Source organism: Meleagris gallopavo, chromosome 4, assembly GCF_000146605.3.
Source record: "Meleagris gallopavo isolate NT-WF06-2002-E0010 breed Aviagen turkey brand Nicholas breeding stock chromosome 4, Turkey_5.1, whole genome shotgun sequence".
Taxonomy (NCBI): domain Eukaryota; kingdom Metazoa; phylum Chordata; class Aves; order Galliformes; family Phasianidae; genus Meleagris; species Meleagris gallopavo.
The window spans coordinates 56,346,357-56,362,184 of NC_015014.2; positions in this window are offsets into that span (position 1 = coordinate 56,346,357).

A 15,828-nucleotide genomic window follows, 5' to 3' on the forward strand; every position below is an offset into this window, starting at 1 on the left:
CACCGCTGCCTATATGTTTCTTTGAAGTTCCATTGTCTGCTCTCTCTATATATGGAAAACACTAATGAATCCTTTTCTATGTGTTAGACTTCATCTGTATTTAAAAAATAACAATAATAATCCAAACTCTAGAAGAACAGAAATTTTAGAAAATTTCAAGCTAAATGCTGACAGTTGATCTTCAGAAACATTTGAAACTTCAGTTGAAAGAAACAAAATGTGCTAGTTAACTTTTCTAATGGCAATAGGCTGGAAAGGAGGGTCTGCTGCCACAGTGGTCCACTTTGAAGAAAATTCCTTGAAATACAATTTCCCTGATCTTTCCTAGCAAATTAAAATAGCATTTCTGTCTCTTGAGAAAATAAAACCCATTCCTTTTTGTAATTATCTCTCTGCTAAGACCTGGGCTGACCCCAAAATTTTAAAGAATATTCATAAGATGAGTAGTTATGAGTAACATTTTATTTAAATCAACATGTCTGGGGAGGATGTTTTAATGCTGCTCTGGCATGTTGCTACAGTAATCATAGAAACATTAAGGTTGGAAATGCACTAAGATACCTACTCCAGCCATTGACCCATCAGAATGGCAGGAGCCCCTAATAGAGGCCCATGCCACTGATTAACATCAGTTACTATGTTGTTTGCAATGAAAAAAACACTTAGCAAAAATACTTAAGTTTTGATAGAAGTCCTCAATAGGAGAGGAAAGAAAAGTGCTACTAAACACACAGCTTCCTATTGCTTTGGTTGCTAGTAGAGACCCCATCTTTGTATACGGAGCAGAAATTATTTTGGAGTGTCAGGAAGAAGACATGGCATCAGCTCTGCTGTTAGCCACAGTATTTTAAAAAGGAATTTTAATATTCTGGAAGCTCAGGTAAGTACTTTAAATGATAATTCATTTACATCATTTTGCTAGTAGCAAAGATATTGCTACTGGCAAGAGACAAATGTCTTGAATGTAGGATGCTGCTGTTAGTCAAACTGTGTCATTTCAGAAGGATTCAGCTGTATTTTAGTTAAGCCCAAATGACAAGAAGGAGGCAGATACTTCTTACTGAAGTTTGAGCCTTACTTGCCTTGTGGATACAGGGGGTATTCCCAGGCTATCTAGTGCAAGTATTGTTAGACTGATGCCCACAGTAAAGCAAAATTCCCATAAAGAGGCACTAGTGCTATGTTCCAAGCAGACTCAAAGACACAGCCATTCTGGTGCCACACTGGGTGGAAAGCTAGCTACCCATTTCTTATTATTAATGTAGATATGCAGGTATGGAGTTTCAGATTCTAGAGAAGTTGTGTTTCAGCCTGCACCACTTCACAGTGGGAGAATGTTGAAATAAGGCCAGAAGATGCAGAGGAAGGATGAGTAGCACACATACGGCTCAACCAATCATATATTGTAGCAATTAGTGACAAATATCTAATCTAGTATACAGCTACCAGTATAATAGCCTCAGATGACAACCAGAGCACTAAACAAGGCTGAATTAAGAGGCTCAGCTGTTCCAGATACTCTAGAAAAAGTCCAATCCTAACTACCCTTAGCTGCTGTTACCCTCCCAAGTGCTAACAGCAGCAGTTGGTTGCCTGAAGTGTGATCCACCCCTTGGAATCGCCAGGAGGCACTGCTCAGCTCTTTGGCTGTCAGCCAGCCAGGCACATGGAGCCGGTGACATATCCCAAAGCAAATTCCAGCCCGAGATTCCAGAGCTGTGAGTGCACCTCTGCCTGCTGGACTGTCAGCACGTGTGAGAGCTGCACTCTCCTCTCCAGGGATGAATGACATTGTATTTCCATGTCTTCGTTGTCTTGTTTTCTTCCAGGACTGACTGTTAGCCTCTTGCATGGATCTTTCCAGAAGGAAAACACCACTTGATCTTAGCAGTGCCAGCTGCATTTCAGCTGAGATATATGGGATTGTTCCAGCACCCCACAAGGACTACAACGTCATGGGCAGCCATAGACTTCTGTGATTACGTAGACCACAAGTCTACAGTTAAGTGCATCTGAGCTTTCAGCATGCTTAGCAAACCTTGTGTTTCAGTCATGCATCTACAATCACTTGACTACAATTGCTGGAAGCTGCTCTCTTCTGAGCATTTACAGGACCACTTGGGCTGGTATAACATTGGTCCTTCTGGAGTCAAGCGGGTTAAATAAAATATTTTCTGGCATTCACCTTAGGGTCTATGATCATTCTGAAAAACTTCACTGTTGACCTCCACTCTGCATATCTTGGTGGTGGTACTGAGTTTTCTAACACCATCTTTAGCAGAGCAAGAGGGAACACAGTAAAAACCACAAATGGATTTAAATTATGCCTGTGCAGCCCAGGATTTCTGTACCTTTCAACTTTCAACAACATTCAGAGAAACTAAGAGTTAAGAGGAGATTAAGAAAATCAAAGTTAAGCATTTTTTTGGAAGTTATTTGCTAGTACTTGATAGTCTTATCTAGAAAATCTAAGATGTAATTCTGTATTCACTAGGAAATGGGGGGATGTTATTAGTGAACAACAAATAGCTCTGGCAGTGCAGCATGACTTAAGACTTTGTAAAACTTCAGCTCCTTTAATTTTAAAGTTTCTACTCTTTTATTATTTTCTGTAGTATATATTTCACACACACAATCTCATTTTAATGAGTTTCCGCTTCTTTTGCAACCTCTTTTATTCGTTTACCACTTTGGCAGCAGTACAGGTTACACATCTAATCTCTCCTGCTGCACGGCTGCTTGTAGGAGAACAGAGCTGGGTGAGTCAACTTTCCTGTTCCCAAGAGGGCCCTACCCTCCTCTTTCCCTGAGGGGGCCAATGAGTACCTACCGCCTGATATCACCTCACCTGAGTTTGGCCAACCATTGCAGAGACTCGGTGTTCAGACATGACATATTTTACACTGCTGTGCTCAAGCCATGTAGGCATAGTTCAACCTAGATAACAAATTCCACTCCCTTTTCCACTTTTACCTTGTTTTTTTTTGTTTGTTTGTTTGTTTTTGGCTTTTTTTTTTTCTGATGCTGCCTTGAGCAAGGCAGCTCCACACTTGTTGGTAGCTGCTGCGCCTCACCCATGTCTTTCCCTGGATCTCATTCCATTTCAGTGTATTATATTGTGTGTTGCTCTAGGCTATTTCCAAGAATGGTAACAATTTTTTAGTACACTGGGACTTGATCAAATAGGAAAACCCATCTTTGAGGCTATTCCAGCCCAAAGAGATTGTTTGCAGTCTTGTCACCAGGGTGGTGGTAGCATCTCCTCCCTCACTGGAGCACATATGGCAGCACTGTTAATAGTCCAACAAATCCTATTGACCTACAAGACCATTGTAGGTACTCCTGTGTTCTAATGTCTTTCATTGTCTTTCTGCTCTCTCCCTTGAAAGGACAGGGGATCCCTGAACCCCACTTGCAGTCATCACAACCCTCAAAGAACCAGAGAGGAGAAGTCAGTGTTACAAGAACCTTGACTGGGTTTGAGTGATAAGACGTGGAACAATCAAGGTTTCTAAAGATCACTCTGGTGCCTCACTTGTTCCTTCCATCGTCATCACAGCAGTGAGACGATACAGGGATTTGTGTAAACAAAAGGGACTGGCCATGTCACAGGTCATTTTACTTGTTTGTAGAACTACTGCTAGCAGTAAGGTATGCATTGGAGTTGAAATTCTCTCTTTAAAGAGAACTGATGTAACAGGTTTCTCTGGAAACATGCTCCTATCCATGTGAAGTATGTATTTCATACCATTACTGGGACTTCTTCCAGAGCTGCTTGTAGATTCCACTTGAAATAGCTGTTTTAAGGCAAAGAAGTGGTAAGGAAGAAGTGACAGAACAGTGAAGACTTCCCATCAGCCTGTTGCCACCTGACTGCCTCAGTCACTGATCAGACCCAGCACTACGTAGAAATGATAAGCTTAATTATTGTGAAAGGAACCATGGAAGCATTACGCTGATTTCCAGGCAACAGACGGACACATCAAAGGGACCTCGTTATATAATGAGAGACTGCAACATGTCCAAAGCTGCCTGTGAGTATGCACATGTAAGCACTGTGGTGCTTTGTGTATGCAAAGGGAGAGGAGCTGATGTTAAGATGGATCCTAAAGTCCAGGAATTACAATATTATCTGTAACAGCAATGTATCCTATACATCAACAATATGTGTAGTAATTACATATAATAAGTGCTTAGATAACAGGATATTTTAAAAATGATGAGTTACCTTTACATCTGTTGCCTGAAAGTGACGTGGTTTCTGGAGTCACTGAGAGAGAGGTGGTGTGATTCCCTGGAAAACCTTGGAATGCTTTTGGGCTGCTCCACAGCTGCTGTTCCTATTCCTTGTTTCAAAGGGCCCTCTCATGAATAGCTGCATGTCTGCAGTGCAGGCTTCCAAGACATTTTGTCTTATATGACTCTAGGCATGAATGTGGTTGTTGCTCTGCATGTATGGCAGCCTACAGACCTTAGGTCCTACAGGGAGGGCTCCAGTTAAGTGTTGATCTCAGAGATTCTTCATTCCTCATTTACATGTTCAAACAACACGGAAGTGAGCTAAAGTGGTCAATTTGTGGACAGAGAAAAGTTGGAACATTCGGGGATGTTGGTTTGTGTATGACATCGTATAAATTCACTGAGCATTCAATGAGCAAAGCATTAGGGATTGCATGGACTGCTGCAGAAGAGCTGTTGGAGCTGGCAGCAATCCATTCCTGTTAGCAAAGGTTGCTGGTTGGAGCTCCCAAGTCACCATCACTGTAAAAGAGATGACATTAATCCTGGCCAGAGTCCAGCTGGGTAACTACACTCTGTCCAAATGATTTCCAGAATTTCAATCTGTTTCATGGTTTTAGAAATAATTCTTAGACACCGAATATGCAGTTTTTCCTCATCCAGCAGGAGTATGTTTCCAAGTAAAGTTGTGAGTTTCCCTTTTCAAAAGCTGGCAATGTTTAGCTGGATACCATTGCTACTATCATATGTAATATTTCTTTCTTGACTTTATAAGCCTATCCCATATCTTAATGTGGATATTCAAGCAACAACTTGTTTTTACAGGCCTGTGTGGGAATGAAAGAATCAACCAAGACCTGTCAAAGACAAGGATCCCTCCAGAAGTATGTAACATAAATTCATGTCTCCTTCTTCACTAAGAAGAACACACAAAGTCAGGAGCATATGGAAAACAAAAGAATACATAACTGTATTAAAGCAGGCTTAGTGAGGTTTGGTGAGTCATTACAAGTTCCTGAGTCAACAGGTGCTTAGTAGATATTTGAATCTTTTTCTCTAAAAACTGAAGACATACCTTCTTCCTAACTTTTTTTGTGCCTATTATTGCAGTTCTGAGGCTACCTTAATGCTTAATTTAGGCTTTTATTAGCAGATGATTATACAGGATCATGCCTGTAAGGCTGTTCTGAATTTGCTGTATGCTTGCTCCTGTAGTTAGTTTTGGCAAGAATACAGCTGACATTTCTAGTACTTACTGTATTGGCTTCAGTTTTTGGAAGCAGCGTAAGATTTACTTAGTGATAAAAACTTAGCTTCCTATGGAGAACCAGTCTTCATATCACCCTTCCTATCTCTAGCCAAATGAATGTTGAATTTGGCTTCTGCTTTGCATTTGAAAACTTTCTGGTTTTATTCTTTGAGAGGCCCTGTTTTTCACTTTTGAGGTTCCATCATTGACATAAAAACACTGCTTTTGGGGAAATATATCAGTATGAATGGAGTTCCTCTGGACTCATGTAAGTACTACTCAGAAGTAAATTTGGCTAATAGTGTGTCATTATGATGAATTTTATTCTTTGAAATAGCTGCTGTAATTTGCTATGGACCAGTAAGTCAGAGGTGCCCAAATAATTAACTGCTTCAAATAAAACTAATTGAAAACTGCTAACAGGACTGAAGGAGAAAGTGACAAAGGTTTGAGTAAAGACTGTGCTCTTGGTTAATGTAAAGTCATATTTCTGGGGCTTCTTTGTGAATAAAAGACACAGCTGCCACATGAACTCACCAACCATTTTGGACAGGGTGATGTGACGGGTAAGAAAGTCTTCCATTTCCAAGAATGTGAATCTCTCATCTCTTCATGGTTGCAGGCAGCATACTGAGCAGTATGCCTAGGCAATAAAACTTCCACTTTGATAATGATTCTGATCACATCAAATGATGATTCTGTTGGAACATGCCTTTCTCCCTCATATTTGACTGAAATATCTGGTCTGGAAGGATTGATAGTTTTTGCAGTACATAATATTTACTTCCTAATGTTGGCTTGTCAGATGGTTGCATGACAAAAGGAATTACTCTCATCCAAGGGAGCTTGTGCAATTAATTTAGAATAGCATTTGTATACTTGTTGGCTTTACTCTGCTCAGATAAACACTACACTGTTGCTTTTCCTGGCAGTAGATATGTCAAGAAATTTTAATGAATATCACGGGTTACAGAATTCAAAGAGCAAAGAGCAATGAGAGGAGAAAGATAAAATGAGCATTGCTGCAGTAACAACAGAAGCTTCTCTGATGCTCAGATTTGGATAATGGAAACAACCTGGGGCCCTTTTAGGAAAAAAAAAAAATGCCGAATCAGTAGAATTGATCATTATCCCTTTTTTAATGTCTTTTGATTATGGAACTATAACTTCTGAGAAAGCTAAAAGCTCTTCTGCTTGTAATACGAGTACTGGAGTACATAAAAATGCTGTAAAGCAGATGAAGCCACTATGAATTTGCAAGAGTTCTTGACAGTTCCAAAGATCATTGCTTTTCATGATTCCTGAGGAGCTGAAATGACACCTCTCTTCGAGCATGCTAAACAAGAATTAGCTGCATTTTGTATGTATGAAAATGCTAGTCAGATGCTAAAGGCCCAGCTCAAAGAGTCCATCTTAAAACCTTTAGAATGATTCAAAACTTCTTTTGCCTGACATTCTGCAGCTTTCTGTTCTAGAGCACATTGAAACATATGATTAGCAATATCCAATGTAGAAAAAAATTGTGGTGTGGTGTACAGAAAGGCAGAGGAAATGACATGTCTGTCTGTATTGCTGGCAATCTTTGACTCTCACAAGGGCAACAATCCAGATACATATATATGTGTATGCAGGATGCACGTACCTGTAGATGGATTCAGATGGAAAAATTGCACAATTTAAATATTTACAGTGTCGCACTCTTGTCAAAATGAAATGTCAAGAGCTTTTTACTCAGAAGATCGATTTTTTCTTGTTTCTCAATAATATGAAGAGTTTCCTTCATATTACTGAGATTATTTCTGCTTTACAAATAGGAAAACAGAGTCAGAAGACTGAAATAATTTGCCTAAGACAGTAGAATCTATAGGTTAGATATGTTCATAGTTTGAGTGCATTCAAGTTTCTGGATTTACATTCAGTACTAATTTGGCCTGAGCGTTCTGGGCGTTCATTTCTTTGAGTCACAATGGAATTGCACTAGGGAACATCAAGAAGCCAATTGATCAGGAGCTATCAGTTCCACTACAGCTTCTAGTTAGTCTGTATGGAGGTAACGGTGCTCTCCTTGTAAACTCTTGAAAACTTCCATCAGCACCTACGCTTTCCAAGAGCTCAAAATATCAATGCTTGTATTGGCCTCTCAGTTCCTCCAGAAGTGTTAGAAATGTTTATATGGGTGTGTATCTGCATATAAACAATATGAACAATCTCAGAGTAGAAATCCAACCAGGTATATATTCTAGAATAAGTCAGATCTAATGCAGAGTCAGTCTATAAGCACAATCCAATCCAATAGCCCTATTAAAATGATGGTCTAGCAGACCATTCCCTGTACTCACTAAATCAACCAAATAGCTTTAATTTATAAGCAAAAGAATCAACTTAAAATTCTTGGCAACTTAAAATCATAATGCAGGTTATATAACTGGGCAAATGAACAGAAATATATAGCAAAAGGCAATTTAAGCTTACATAGTCACTTAAACCATATAAATCATGTAAAATATCTGTCTGCCTAAAATTCCCAAAACATTTATTCAGGCCTGTATTGCAACTGGGAGATGCATTTATCACAGAATGTTATTCAGACTCCTGAACTATTTGCTCCTGCTTTTGTTCATGATGGGAAGCTCTGAAGAAGCCACTCCCTTGCAGCCCAGAGCTCACACTGATTATTGGCAGTGAGCAATAGTGCAGTAGCTCCTAATATGTCACAATATCCTTCCTAATTTATGTACAGAAAGAAACATACTTCACTGTTTCCAGCAACATTTGAATTGTTTGCTTTATTTAGGCATGTTCCCACTAGTTTAAACGTTCTCTTTCTGCAACGAGTGAGTAGTTGTGTCCAATTGCAGCCTGCTCATCAGTCACCTCAGATTCTATCTACCAATTGCAGGCATGCTGGAGGCCACAACATACCTGCTCATTGCTGGAAACGCCTTCAAGACCACACAATTCTGTAGTCCTAAGTTTTCTTCTGTATTTGGGATATCCATGGGAACAATGGAAAGATACCATTTATTTATTTGCTGCATCTGTTCTGAAACTAAGAGAGAAGAATATGTATTTGGCTTAGGCCAGTAGTTTTTGTATAGATGTATCTATTTCCAAATATGCCTCAGACTTCCCTCAGAAGTCAGCTAATAGAGTCTAAAATTGAACTCTGAATATTATTAGAAAGTATATATTTATGGAAGCTGGGAGCCTTTGTATTTGATCCACGAGTTGAAGGTAGGTGAATTATGCCTCAGAAATCTGATGTGGGATGTCTAAGCACTCCTTGTAGCATGTGCCATTTCATTATATGGCACTAAATCACCGAAGACACACTGCTGGTGCACAGGAAATCACAAATGATGGGCACAATCTGAGCACTGCACTGCAGTGCATATCATGCAGGAGCCTCAGGGGCTCCAGGCCGAAGGTTTAAAAGAAATCTCCTTTGAAAATCACCATGGAAAAACAATTACCAGTGCTCCACTTGTTCCAAGTTGATTTATTGCACTTTGGATACGCATCTGGCTGGCAACAAGCACTACATATGAACAATGATTTTCTTTACTCTTTCCAGAAAACAGGTTGCTTCACCAAATTTTGAGCAGACCTCCCACCAAGATGCTGGTCACCGTATGAGGGAAGCCTGCAATGAAGACTTTATTGATGGTGAGCTGACAGGTAGGGAAACGGGGTAGAAAAACATCCTTTTTCACTCACACGGAAATAGAGTCATAGAATGGCCTCGGTTGAAAAGGACCTCAAAGATCATCTTGTTTCAATCTCCTACCATGAGCAGGGTCACCAACCACTAGACCAGGCTGCCCAGAGCCACATCCAGCCTGGCGTTGGAGATGCTTCCAGGGATGGGGCATCCACAACCTCCTTGGGCAACCCGTTTCCAGTGTGTCACCACCCTCTCTGTGAAGAACTTCCAAGTATGGGCCTCCTTAGTGGCTGGCACTTCTAAATCTATGAGCAATGGGTGAATCAGATGAAGCAAGCTGGCAATTTAGGACACCACTATGTGCACTTTTGAAATGCACATGCATTGAGTTCATTTTTCTGCACAATTCAAAAAGCTTTATGTCTTTTGCAGCCAGATATAAATCACTCGAGTCTGTATGTTGCACAAAATAAAACCTCTTCCTTGGCACCCCTGTTGATTTAAACTGCTAAATCACACTGAGAGCTGAGCAGGTCTGTACTATCCAGCATAGAATCACAGAATCACAGAATGGCCCAGGTTGGAAGGGACCTCAAGGATCATGAATCTCCAATCCCCAACCTCCATCCTGCCGTAGAGACAGAACATTACTCCACAGAAACTCCCACATGTGAAGGTGCGGTTTACATTCCTTGCAGTTGGCCCTTACTGGTGGCTCCTACTGGAAGGGAGGCATGAGTTCAGGTTAAATTCTGCCTGAATAGGCCGACAGTTAGCACAGTGGCATGCAAATAATTAATTCAATCAACATTTTTGGAAAAAGCAAACAGCAAAAATAAAATAAAGTAAATTCAACCAGTGGTACCCACTATTAGACATTTTGTTTAGTGGCCATCCATATAGAGATGGATCAAATGTAGAATGGAATATTCAAACAGCTGTGCCTGAGACTCCAGTTTACAATCATAGAATCACAGATTCATTAAGGTTGGAAAAGATCTGTAAGATCATCTAGTCCAACCGTCCACTTACTACCAATACTCATTAACCTGTGCCCTCAGTGCCGCATCTACACATTCCTTGAGCACCTCCAGGGTCAGCGACTCCACCACCCTCCTGGGCAACCTGTGCCAATTCCTTACTGTTTTTTCCAAGAAGAAATTTTTTCCTGATATCCAACCTGAAGCTCCCTGGTACAACTTCAGGGCATTTCCTCTCAACCTATCAAGTCAAAAGCATAAAATTATTCGTTACTCATTCATTATATATCATCTGGTAATGAAGAAAGATGAAGGGCCTTGGGACATATGAGCGGTATGTTTGACTGCATGTAACATACTAACCAAATTCCACAGTGCTTGGTTGCAAGTAGCAGTGTAGAGTCCTGTGATAAGGGAAGCTAATTTTTAAGTCAACAGCAGTATGATGTGGGACAGGAAAAACGTGCAAAATAAAGAGCAGCAGCAGAGCAACAGCAGTGGTCATGCAGAATGCATGGGTTTAACCCACCAGCACCTGCATGGTCATTCTCAGCCACGAAGGTCACAGGATGACGGTGAATAACTTGTTTGCTAGTAACAGAGCAGAAACCATTTATCATAAATAATGCAGAGATGTAAATGAGAAAGGAAATGTGCCACAGCATGATTTTCATCTGGGGAAATAAACATGACCCTGCCTAAACTTCTTCTCATCTCCTATTGTGAAGTGTTGACCTGAGAACCTCCTGCATTTACTGAGGACTCTGGACATCTAGTAGTTTGAGCAGAGCAGGGAGAAAACAGCATGTGCACATTATGTTAATAAATTCTGGACATGCTGACCTCATTTCACATGCTGCCTGCATCCAGAGACAAGTGCAGTAGCCCTGTTACAGGAAACGCAGAGACCATGTGCAAGCCTACCACAGCTTTAGGGCTGTGTGACACATATGCTGATCTTACTCATGCTGCTTGTGACACATGCATTTGATGTGTGCTATTGCCTAAGGCGCTAGAGGTCATAGGTTGAGTTTCTGTTATTCCTCTATTATTTCTACAAAAGATTGAATCAAAACATATAAAACTGTCCTATAGCTTACAGGCAGCACATTGTCCTGCTAATGGTGATCTTGTCTATAGAAAACTAAAAAACTGGAATCAAAAATCCATTGTTACTCACAGTATGACTGCCAGCAAACTGCAAATAGAATTGACCAGAAAAAAGATCTTTCACCTGTGGTTAGCTGGTGAAGTTTATAGGCAGGAACATCCCAAGAAGTGTTTTCAACAAGGGGCAGCCGGTTCTGTTTCAGTTGGTAACAAGAGCTTGTAGAGGTTTCTTGAGACCTGTTTTGAGTCACTTTATCCACAGCAGGGAAAACTATAATTATGAAAATGTAAGATCTCTAGACTTGCTAGTCTGTCATCAGAATTGGCAATGTGGGCGTGCATATTGCCAATAAGTCCGTAATATTTCATTCCAGCACTGAATTTGGATTTAATTTTCCTGCACCTGCCAATATGCTGATCATCACAAAAATGCGTCTGTTTGAAGGGCACTGCTGGGTGCCAAATGGAAAAGCAGACAGAGATGCTGGCTAATTTCATACTCCTCTCTAGAAGTTTCCTAACCGCAGGTATGGCCTCAGTGTCCACAATGAAACCTTCCAGGGAGTATGCATTTTCTCCAAGCACTGACCTCCTCTAAGGCTTACACTTCTCAGGAGCAATCAAAAGTCCTGACAGTCACACCAGGAAGAAAAACTCACCACTGCCAATGATTTGTCATATTGCCCAGATAGACTGTGGAGTCTCCTCCTTGGAGACCTTCAAAGCCACCCGGACCCTTTCATCTCAGCCAGCCTGTGATTCTGCGAAAAGGCTGGGTTCAGTGTTAGTCAGTACAAAGAACAAATAACAATATTAACTGATACGACTAACGACATTCTTATCTCTGGCTAGGGACGTTTTGCAACAGAGTCTGTTGTGGGTTTATTCACCAGTGAGTGCCTATCAAATCATGGGACAGCCCAGGCATTTTCTACTTTCACTGCTATTAATATTTAGTATAGCCCACACACTGCTGAAAATAGTACCAAAGGAGATACATAAATATATTTCCAATCAATTTTTAATTTACTATGTCAAGTTTTATCAAGCCAAGTCTCAGCCAAAGTAACCTTCCTTGAGTTAATTGAAAGTAATGTCAATGAACAGAATGGCAATTTTAGAAATGCAGAATAGAATATTGCTGCTGTGGAGCTGTATAATTTTTGACATTGTAATTAAAAAGCAGTTACCTTTGCTCTGACGTAATTTGTTATGCTGTACATCTACAGAACAAATTCAGTCATCTCCCAGTAAATGATCTTTGTTTCACATACTTCCTGGTAAAATTTTGAGACTGTGAACACAAGTAACCCAAACCAAAAAGGCATCAGATATTAAGTAGTTTTGTTCATCTTCTTCGATCATGTGTTTTTGGCTTCAGTGTTCAGTTATATGCCACAGTCCATGTACTTGTTCTTTCCTTCTGGTTTACTTATGGAGATCTCTACTTCCTGGGGGATTGAGCAAAATCTTGGCATTAACAAGAAAAAAGAATAGAATTAGAGCCAGATGGAACATGCATGTATGGCATTGGAGCAGGGTTGGAGGGCTAAAGAGAAGCATAGAGTATCAACAGCTCTACAGCTATGTTTACCTGACTTTGTGTGTTTCAGTTTAGTATTCAAATTAGGAAACGTCTCAGATGACAGTAAGAATGTCATTAACTTGTCAGGATTATTGTTATATTCTCTTGGTAAATTGAGATAGTGATATGCAGATGCTGGTGAGGTCTTTTTGCTTTTCAGAAAGGCTAATAAATAATAAAAGCTAATTTATATACATAATTTGTATTGTAAGTACGTTGTTATATAGAAATGCTCTTTCTTCAGCTGAACTTTTTGACCACAAAGTCCACCCACTTCTGATAGGGCATGTTAGATTAACAATTCATCTAATGTTCGATAGTAAAAAAAATCAATTTCTAGTCTAATAAACCTGTAAATTTCTGTAATCATTTTATTATGTCTCATCAGCATTAAGCACAGTAAAAGTAAGAACTGAATTTCAGTCTAGCTATGTCAATCTAATTCAGTAGTCAACATGCCAGAGGGGATATAAGATCTCTCCACTCTGCAGGAAGAATAATAAAGAATGGGAGCGTGAAGTAAAAAGTCACTACTTCTAGCAAACCTTTAAATGTTTTAAAGGTATGATCTCTTTAATTCAACAACATTAAAAAAAGGGCAGAATTCTTTTCACGAGCAGACGCTAAACTTCCCAAGAACACAAAAGATCTTTAGTACAGAACAGGCAGTTGCTGGAACCTGAATATTGGCAAAGTCTACTTTAACTTTCAATAATGAGGGTAATTACTGAAACAAGCTGTCATGGGAAGAGCAGATACTTCATTGCCTGACATTATCAGACAGCATGAGGCTACTGGCAATTCTGGAAAGGATGCATTATCCTAATGCAAAATCTGAGGACAGAGCAGAGGCATGACAGGACAAAACAAAAAAGCTGTAGTATTCATAAAATCAGCTGAGGTGCTATGATCATCCTCATGACCTCAACTTTTAAAAATATGATTTCATCTTGCCTTCTATTCAGGCAGGAAATCTCAACTCTGTGTATTAAATCATTTACCAAGTGCCTCAGAGCAATTCCCTAATAGAAGTAGTAATAAATCCTTACCTACACTCTGCATTCAATACAGCTCGAAGGAAAATGTAGTTGATTAATGCAAAAAGGATTCAGTCAGTCCCGGGACTTGATTAAATGTACTGAGCTATTTGTTATTCTTCTGTACATGTGAAGTGTCTGGTATTACACACAAAAGTTTTGAGATGGATAGAAATTGTGGTCACTGTTTTCCTGCTTCCTGTTTTTAGCAGTATTTTTAGAACAAGAATAGTCATACTATTGCTTCATTTCTGTCATCCATGTTTGCCTAGACCACATCCTTCTGATCACCTAACTTTCTCTGTAGCATCTCATAGCACAAAAATATGGCTCTACATAAGGCCTCATGATAAATATATTTATTATATTAGCTGCAATTGTCTGCATGATAAATTTTACATCTCCTTTGTTTTTAATCCACAAAGAATGTCATGTTGCTCATAGAAGGAGCCTTCTAGCTGAAATTCCCAGGATTCCGAACTCAGCCGTGGAAGCCCCTTGTCTGGCTGCAGTGCTAACATTTCTGTCAGCATTTCATGAAGAGTAAGAAAGCAAAAAACATGCTCCCTGAAGCTTCCCCCACTGCTGTACAAACCATTAGTCTAACTCTCACCTTTTTTCTGTCATTCATACTATTATTTTCATCTTTTCACGTGTTTTCATGTTTTACATGCAAAGTGTTTTCTTTGGATTAGCCAGCGTACCCTTCTTCCAAACTACCTAATGGGAAGGATCAGCCTGCTAGAACATTTAATTGTTGTCTTAAGATATTAAGAGAGACTTCCTGAGATGCAGCCCATTCTCCTAACTATCCTGTCAGGCTTTCCTACCTTTAATCTCGCTGATCTCATTTTGCTACTCTTTCTTAGGGGCTATTTTATGTAAGAAAATGTCTGAGGGTCACTGTCTTGAGTATCAAGGAGCCTTCCCATGTCCATGCAGGAAGCGTGGCCCACAACAGCCCAGGTAAATGTTCTGCCTCTGGCTGGTAGTCCCAGCACATGGCAGCTATGTCAAGTCCCATGCAAAACCAGACTCCTGTTGCTAGGGGGATCTGGGTTTACTGCATTACATACTGCGAATACGTACAGAAACAAAATCAAGAACCCTTCAAAGCTTGACATCACCTCTGTCCCCTCACGTAAGTTGTGGAGGGAGCCAGCAGTTCTGCAGGGTGACTGTAGGGAAACTGATGAGAAGCGTGGGCATTAGCCACAAGCAAATATAAGTATAAGGACCTAAGTGGAATTCAGGCTTTTTGTATTCTCCTGTTGAGCCTCCTGATCCCACAAGAGGCCAAAATGTTTTAAATCAAACATTGCGATTCATGGCAAACACCCATGGTCAAGCAACAACTGGCAAAGAGAACAGGCTTTTCTGTATTTCATTAGTTTTCTAATCTCTACAGTAAGCGTAATGATAACAGGCTCTAGTTAGGTGAAGTACATCCAGGGCTGAAGGAGCACGAATAGTGTGGCAGAAGGGTCACAGAAGTAGCTTGCACAGCATGGTGCGGGTCTGGGAGCTGAGAGCACCTTATCACACAGTAATGAGCATTCCAAGCAGTGCACTTGGCTCTGTTTGCCATGGGCCTGGGGCACAACCCGGCCCATTTATCTTGAACAAGTTGTGACAGAGGCTCTCTTCATCAGATTGAAAGCATATTTTCAAAACTGGACACATTTCAAAATGTATGAAGAAATTTTTCTTCTAGGCAGTGGAACAAAATGCATTGTTAATTTCTCATTTTCTTTAGATTTCTGTGAAAGTGCGTTATTTTGCACACCTGTAAGGTTTTTTGCTGGAACAATGCTAATGCCAATCACCTGTGTCACACAGCTGTCACTCACTCAAACACAGTTGCCTGCACTGAGTATGCACTGCATTTTTCAAAAGCACAGGTTTGCTGTTTGAAGATTTATTACACAACCCCTGATAAGAACAGTAATCTTTCTTAGCTAATA